The 8762-nt window shown below is 44.7% G+C and overlaps 1 pseudogene; it reads left to right on the forward strand.

The window, feature by feature from the left end:
* Positions 1-1855: 1855 nt before the first annotated feature.
* LOC112071604 (kelch-like protein 38) lies at positions 1856-8272 on the forward strand (annotated as a pseudogene).
* The last annotated feature ends 490 nt before the right edge of the window (positions 8273-8762 follow it).

Here is an 8762-nt window from a genome sequence, read left to right on the forward strand (position 1 = left end):
CAAGACATCCTGGTCCGCGACGGGGCTGGTTTTCTTTTTGTAATCCGTGATTGACTGTAGACCCTGCCACATACCTCTTGTGTCTGAGCTGTTGAATTGCGACTCGATTTGTCTCTGTACTGGGACTTAGCCTGTTTGATTGCCTTGCGGAGAGAATAGCTACACTGTTTGTATTCGGTCATGCTTCCGGTCACCTTGCCCTGGTTAAAAGCAGTGGTTCGCGCTTTCAGTTTCACGCGAATGCTGCCGTCATCCACGGTTTCTGGTTTGGGAATGTTTTAATCGTTGCTGTGGGTACGACATCGTCAATGCACTTCCTAATGAACTCGCTCACCGAATCAGCATATTCGTCAATATTGTTGTTGGACGCAATGCGGAACATATTCCAATCCGCGTGATCGAAGCAGTCTTGAAGCGTGGATTCAGATTGGTCGGACCAGCGTTGAACAGACCTGAGCACGGGAGCTTGTTGTTTTAGTTTCTGTTTGTAGGCTGGAATCAACAAAATGGAGTCGTGGTCAGCTTTTCCGAAAGGGGGGCGGGGGAGGGCCTTATTGCGTCGCGGAAATTAGTATAACAATGATCTAGGGTTTTTCCAGCCCTGGTAGCACAATCGATATGCTGATAGAATTTAGGGAGTTTTGTTTTTAGATTACCTTGTTAAAATCCCCAGCTACGATGAATGCAGCCTCAGGGTGTGTGGTTTCCAGTTTACAAAGAGTCAGATAAAGTTCGTTCAGGGCCATCGATGTGTCTGCTTGGGGGGGAATATATACGGCTGTGATTATGATTGAAGAGAATTCCCTTGGTAGATAATGCGGTCGACATTTTGATTGTGAGGAGTTCTAGATCAGGTGAACAGAATGACTTGAGTTCCTGTTGTTGTTATGATGATCACACCACGTCTCGTTAATCATAAGGCATACCCCCCGCCCCTCTTCTTACCAGAAAGATGTTTGTTTCTGTCGGCGCGATGCATGAAGAAACAGCTGGCTGCACTGACTCCGTTAGCGTCTCTTGAGTTAGCCATGTTTCCGTGAAGCAGAGCACGTTGCAATCCCTGATGTCTCTCTGGAATGCTACCCGTGCTCGGATTTCACACCTTATTGTCAAGAGACTGGACATTGGCAGTAGTATGCTAGGGAGTGGAGCGCGATGTGCCCGTCTCCGAAGCCTGACCACGAGACCGCCTCGTTTGCCCCTTTTCGGCGTCGCAAAGGGTCGCCGGCTGGAGATCAGATCCATTGTATTGGGTGGAAGGCAAAACACTGGATCCGTTTCGGGAAAGTCATATTCCTGGTAGGAACGATGATGAGTGACGTAATCGTATATTCAGTAGTTCCTCCCGACTGTATGTAATGAAACCTAAGATTACCTGGGGTACCGATGTAAGAAATAACACATAAAAAAACAAAATACTGCATATTTTCCAAGGAACGCGAAGCGAGGCGGCCATCTCTTTTCGGCGCCGGAAGTACACTATAATAAGGACGTGGTGTTTGGCCTAGTCCTAGACCCCCAGCTGTGTTATGACAGGACTACTATAATATGTGAATGTTGATCACGAGCCTCATGCTATCTACATTGGGAGTTCTTCGTGCAGAAAACAGCATGCTACTGAAGATACCATTTCTAAAAGCAATTTGAGGTATTTATGATCGTGATGGAGTCACAGTCGGAGGTGGGAAACACCTCAGCCTTGGATTCTGCAGGAAATATGTGTGTGTGATGGCTTTCTATTCATTCATGTCGTTGGCTTGTCCAAACTATACACACTCATCTCTACAGAGAAAAAAAATAAAACCAAATCGAATCCATTTCCTCCCAAATCAAACCATGTCCTTTCTTTTCCAGAATGGACCAATCAAAGCCACACGTGGAGGTGTTCCACTACAGGAACAAGGAACAGTCCTCCTCCCTCCTGCTGCAGCTGAACAGTCTGAGGCAGGACAGGATCCTTACTGACGTGCTGCTCTGTTCAGATAACACAGAGATCCCCTGCCACCGCAACATCCTGGCCTCCAGCAGTCCTTACTTCACAGCCATGTTCTGTCACCACTTCAGAGAGGCAAACCAGGACAAGGTGGATCTCAAGGTAGGCTTGATTAACTTTTTTTTGTTGCATTTTTGCCTTTTTAAAAGAAAAGGAATGCTTGTTTTTTTGGTAAAACTAGACTAGTGTCCTGCTTCACTCTACAGAAACAGGAGAAGGCTTGCTTTTATGTAAAGTGCTGTGTGGTTTCTGCCTGTCAACGAAGGGCGCTCTGCAAATAAAATATTATATTTCTAATTATTATTATTATTATTATTACTATTATTATTGTTATTGTTATTATTGTTGCTGTTATTATTATTGTTTTTATAAGTATTGTTATTATTATTAMTAGTATTATTATTGATATTATTATTGTTATTATTGTTATTATTGTTATTATTATTGGTGTTATTATTGTTGGTAGTATTGTTATTGATATTATTATTAGTTTTGTTATTATTATTATTGTTGTTGGTATTATTATTGTTGTTATTATTGTTATTATTATTGTTATTATTAGTAGTAGTGGTATTGTTATTGTTATTATTATTAGTATTGTTATTATTATTATTATTGTTGTTGGTATTATTATTGTTGTTATTATTGTTATTATTGTTATTGTTGTTATTATTGTTGTTGTTGTTATTATTGTTGTTGTTATTATTATTGTTGTTATTGAAGGGGATCACCTCCAGCATCCTGAGTGACATCGTGGACTACGTCTACACAGGGCTCATCACCATCACCATGGAGATAGTCCTGCCCCTTATGCAGGCGTCCTCCATGCTCCAGTACACCAGGCTGTTTGAGGCCTGCTCCTCTTTCCTGCAGGTGACCACAGATGAATTAGCTTCCTGGCTTAAACTCTGGCACACTCACATTGATGTTGAAACTTTAATAGGATTAAATAATGTGTGTTTTTGTCCCTGGTAAATACATTTACATTTTGACATGTCATATATTTCAGGAGCAGCTGAGCCCAGACAACTGTCTCAGCATGATCCGGCTCTCAGAGATATTACACTGCAGCAGCCTGAAGGAGAAGGTCAGTAGAATTTATTTAGTTTTAAGTATGTATAGTTAGTTCACTTGGCAGCCTAGGGGCCCTGGTATTGTTGGTTCACTTGACAGCCTAGGGGCCCTGGTGTAGTTGGTTCACTTGGCAGCCTAGGGGCCCTGGTATAGTTGGTTCACTTGGGCAGTTTGGGCCCTGGTATTGTTGGTTCACTTGCAGCCTAGGGCCCTGGTATAGTTTGTTTCACTTGGCAGCCTAGGGGCCCTGGTATTGTTGGTTCACTTGGCAGCCTAGGGGCCCTGGTATTGTTGGTTCACTTGGCAACCTAGAGGGCCCTGGTATTGTTGTTCACTTGGCAGCCTAGGGGCCCTGGTGTAGTTGGTTTACTTGGCAGCCTAGGGCCCTGGTATAGTTGGTTCACTTGGCAGCCTAGGGGCCCTGGTATTGTTGGTTCACTTGGCAGCCTAGGGGCCCTGGTATTGTTGGTTCACTTGGCAGCCTAGGGGCCCTGGTATAGTTGGTTCACTTGGCAGCCTAGGGGCCCTGGTATAGTTGGTACACTTAGTAGCCTAGGGCCCTGGTATTGTTGTTCACTTGGCAGCCTAGAGGGCCCTGGTATGTGTGTTCACTTGGCAGCCATGGGGCCCTGGTATAGTTGATTCACTTGGCAGCCTGGGGCCCTGGTGTAGTTAGTTCACTTGGCAGCCTAGGGGCCCTGGTATTGTTGGTTCACTTGGCAACCTAGGGCCCTGGTATTGTTGGTTCACTTGGCAGCCTTGGGGCCCTGGTATTGTTGGTTCACTTGGCAGCCTAGAGGCCCTGGTATAGTTGGTACACTTAGTAGCCTAGGGGCCCTGGTATTGTTGGTTCACTTGGCAGCCTAGAGGCCCTGGTATTGTTGGTTCACTTGGCAGCCTAGGGCCCTGGTAAGTTGGTTCACTTGTCAGCCTAGGGGCCCTGGTGCAGTTAGTTCACTTGTCAGCCTAGGAGCCCTGGTATAGTTGGTTCACTTGTCAGCCTAGGGGCCCTGGTGCAGTTAGTTCACTTGGCAGCCTAGGGGCCCTGGTCAAAAGTAGTGTACTAAAGGAATTAGGGAAAAGGTACTATTTCGCACTCAGCCCATGTGTATCGTCAATGGCATTCATTCATTCATTAATTCATTAATTCATTCATTCCTTCATTGGATTCATTCATTCATTCCTTCATTAATTCATTCATTCATTCCTTCATTGATTCCTTCATTGATTCCAGGCCAGGGAGATGGCAGTCCAGAGCTTCTCTGACGTCTCTACCTCTGAGGACCTGTGTGAGCTCTCCTTACCTGAGCTGATGGGTTACCTGGAGGATGACTGGCTCTGTGCCGAGGAGGAGCAGGTAAGATAAGATAATACTTTACGAATCCCTAGAAATAAACACCTCAATAACAACAATAACGGCCAGACGGCCAGACGGCCAGACGGACACTAAAAGCAGCAGCGCATCATCAACAAAGTTAAAACTATCAATGGATGTTTTAAAACTAAGTGTTGAAATTAAAACAGCTTTAAAAAAAAAATTAAACCAGGTGTTCGAGACGTTACTGGCGTGGATCCACCACGACCCGTTCTCCCGGCGCGGGGCGATCTCCGACCTCTTCAGGAAGGTGCGTCTGCGTTACATCCATCCCACTACCTGTTCCAGTTCATCGCCAGCGACCCCCTCGTCCAGTCCTCCACCCTGTGCACGAGGTCATCGAGTCCGTCCGACGCCTCATGTTCTCCATCACTACCAAGTGTGGGTCGGACCTCAAGCCCCTGTGGGTGACGCCGCGGCGCTTCACCTGCCGGGAGACGCTGGTTCTAGTTGGCGGCCGCAAGAACAACGAGCAGACGTCTCGCGAAGCACTCCTGTTCGACGAGAGGACTCAGCGCTGCAGTGGCTGGCCAAGCTGCCCTTACGACTCTATAAGGCCTCCTACGTCTGTATCCACAGTATCCTGTATGTTCTGGAGGCCTCACCATGAACACCAAGCACAGAGTGGTTAGCACCACTGTCTATACGTTGTCTCTGAAGACTAACCAGTGGAGGACGACCGAGCCCATGATCCAGCCTCGCTTCGCCCACCAGTCTGTCTCCTACCTGCACTTATCTTCGTCTGGCCTGGGGGCCTGGGCCGGAGAAGCAGGTGTGTGACACGGTGGAAAGGTACAATAGTATGTTCAACCAATGGAGGCTATGGTTCCATGCCGACGGCCGTGCTACACCCGGCGGTTGCCGCTAACGCAAAGGATCTACATGTTCGGGGGAGAGGACGCGATGCAAAACCCTGTCAGATGAATACAGGTAGGCAGAATGTCCTTCTGTTCAGTGGGGAACTTGAGTCTTGAAGTCTTGGGTGATGAATTACTGAAGACTTGAAGTCTTGGAGTTTGCTGTTAATTCTTTGAAACTTTTTTTGGGGGGGGACAAATCTTGGCGGACAAAAACACTTAAACTCTTCTAAACCCTATCCTTTTTCTCCAGGTGTATCACATTGGCAGGAATATGTGGTCTATGATGGAGACCAGGACAGTGAAGAACGTTTCTGCACCAGCAGCTGTCATCGATGACAAGATCTACATTATCGGAGGTAGGTGAAGGCTGGGTCTGTTGCTTTAGTCAGGGGGGGTAAAAAAGGACAATCTAATGTTTCAATTAAAATACAACTTTATTTGGTCTATTTAGACTTTGAGATCTTCGATATCTCTTCTGTCTTTTGTCAAGACAACTTTATTTGGTCTACTTAGGACTTTGAGATCTTCGATATCTCTTCAGTCTTTTGTCAAGACAACTTTATTTGGTCTACTTAGGACTTTGACATCTTCGATATCTCTTCTGTCTTTTGTCAAGACAACTTTATCAGCAGCTCTTTCCCCTAACTGTCCCACTAATGTCCTTTCTTAACAGGCTACACCAGAAGAATGATAGCGTACGACACCAAAGCCAACCGCTTTATGAAGTGTAGAAACCTGAAGCAGAGGAGGATGCATCACGCCGTCACGGTGCTCGACGACAAACTGTACGTGACCGGAGGACGCTTCATCACGGACATGACGTCATAGAGGACTCCGACAGCTTCGAGTGCTACGACCCGAAGACTGACGCGTGGACGACTAAAGGGACGTTGCCGTACAAGCTGTTCGACCACGGTTCTCTGTCCCTGGTGTGTGTCTCCAACACATCCAAGCCTCCCTGAGTGTGTGTTGTGGGTGTGTGTGTGTGTGTCCTTCAGATGATACTCTGCCCCTACCGAGCAAAAAGACATGAACTGCTCATAGTGTGGAACTGAGAAAAAGGGCTTTTATTTACCTGGTTTTCACAGTAACTTTATGCAGTTACTGGTTAACGTTATCCCCAGTTTCTCCAAAACACAATACAACTAGGCAGGATACTTGTCCACATGATTAAGCATGTATTTAATGCAGCAAAAAAATGACATTAACTCATTTTGGACCAAATGAGCAGTTCCTGCCTTTTTGCTCGGTCGGGCAGTACTGTCTTTGTATGTGTCGCTGCTCGGATTGTGACACTGACAGACACACAGATGTTACAAAGAACATCTCTGGTGTCCTTCCTGTCCCACAAATTCCCTCAATGGGTGACCGTTTTTCCAGCATCGAATCTTAAATCAATTGAGATTTTTTAGAGATTTTACTTCTTGTCGTGTGGAAGCGAAGCCCTGGCAGTTAATTGTGTGTCGAACTGAAGGCTATAGGTGATTACAGTACTGTAGGCTATAGGTGATTACAGTACTGTAGGCTATAGGTGATTACAGTACTGTAGGCTATAGGTGATACAGTACTGTAGGCTATAAGTGATTACAGTACTGTAGGCTATAGGTGATTACAGTACTTAGGCTATAGGTGATACAGTACTGTAGGCTATAGGTGATTACAGTACTGTAGGCTAAAGGTGATTACATTACTGTAGACTATAGGTGATTACAGTACTGTAGGCTATAAGTGATTACAGTACTGTAGGCTATAGGTGATTACAGTACTGTAGGCTATAGGTGATTACAGTACTGTAGGCTATAGGTGATTACAGTACTGTAGTCTATAGGTGATTACAGTACTGTAGGCTATAGGTGATTACAGTACTGTAGGCTATAAGTGATTACAGTACTGTAGGCTATAGGTGATTACAGTACTGTAGGCTATAGGTGATTACAGTACTGTAGGCTATAAGTGATTACAGTACTGTAGACTATAGGTGTATACAGTACTGAAGGCTATATAAAGACTACAGTACATAATGTCCAACTGTTTAGTTACCACACGTTACCAACAGACTGGATGATATTACTTCCCACTGGGCAAAGATTGGTTGCAACAGTGTTGTTTCTACGTCATTTCAACCCCAAAAATAATTCAATCTGATGACATTGAATCAACGTGTAAAAACTGGTTGGATTTGCGAAAAGGGAATTTAGTCTTTTTTTCACACAACTTTTTAGCATAAATCCAACGATATGGTGAAATGTTTAGTTGATTTCACGTTGAATTCACGTTAGTTAACATCTGAAACCAAATCAAAACTAGACGTTGAACTGATGTCTGTCTGTCCCCAGCGGTAGGGTCCAGAGTTTTCTCTGGGAAAAACTCCAGTCACTACTCATCACTGTACAATAACAAACCCATTCGGTAGGCCAAACATGATGTGAGACAGTAGGATTTGGTCTTGGGTTCTGAGATGAATGAGACAGTAATGACGTTCCCTGTGTTACTAAGCATCGTCACAAACCCAGGGTGGTGTGCCAACATGATTCAGTGACTGTTGTTTGAGAACGCTTTACCATGAGTGTTCAAAAATTAGGAACGCTTTATACTGAGCGTACAAACATTAGGAACGCTTTATACTGAGCGTACAAAACATTAGGAACGCTTTATACTGAGCGTACAAAACATTAGGAACACTTTATACTGAGCGACAAAACATTAGGAACACTTTATACTGAGCGTACAAAACATTAGGAACGCTTTATACTGAGCGTACAAACATTAGGAACACTTTATACTGAGCGTTCAAAACATTAGAACGCTTTATACTGAGCGTACAAAAACATTAGGAACGCTTTATACTGAGCGTACAAAACATTAGGAACGCTTTATACTGAGCGTACAAAACATTAGGAACACCTTTATACTGAGCGTACAAAACATTAGGAACGCTTTATACTGAGCGTACAAAACATTAGGAACACTTTATACTGAGCGTTCAAAACTTTAGGAACGCTTTACACTGAGCGTACAAAACATTAGGAACACAAATGTTGAGTTGCACCCCCTTTTTCCCTCAGAACAGCCTCAAATCTTCGGGACATGGACTCTACAAGGTGTCAAAAGCGTTCCACAGGGATGTTGACTCCAATGCTTCCCAAAGTTGTGTCAAAAGTTGGCTGGATGTCCTTTGGGTGGTGGACCGTTCTTGATACACACGGGAAACTGTTGAGCGTGAAAACCCGGTAGCGTTGTAGTTCTTGACACAAACCGGTGCGCCTGGCACCTACTACCATTCCCCGTTCAAAGGCACTTAAATATTTTGTCTTGCCCCATTCACCCTCTGAATGGCACACATACACAATCCATGTCTCAATTGTCTCGAGGCTTAAAAATCATTCTTTAACCTGTCTCCTCTCCTTCATCTACACTGATTGAAGTGGATTTAACAACTGACATCAATAAGGGATCATAG

The sequence above is a fragment of the Salvelinus sp. IW2-2015 genome, unplaced genomic scaffold (genome assembly GCF_002910315.2).
Source record: "Salvelinus sp. IW2-2015 unplaced genomic scaffold, ASM291031v2 Un_scaffold1659, whole genome shotgun sequence".
Lineage (NCBI taxonomy): Eukaryota > Metazoa > Chordata > Actinopteri > Salmoniformes > Salmonidae > Salvelinus > Salvelinus sp. IW2-2015.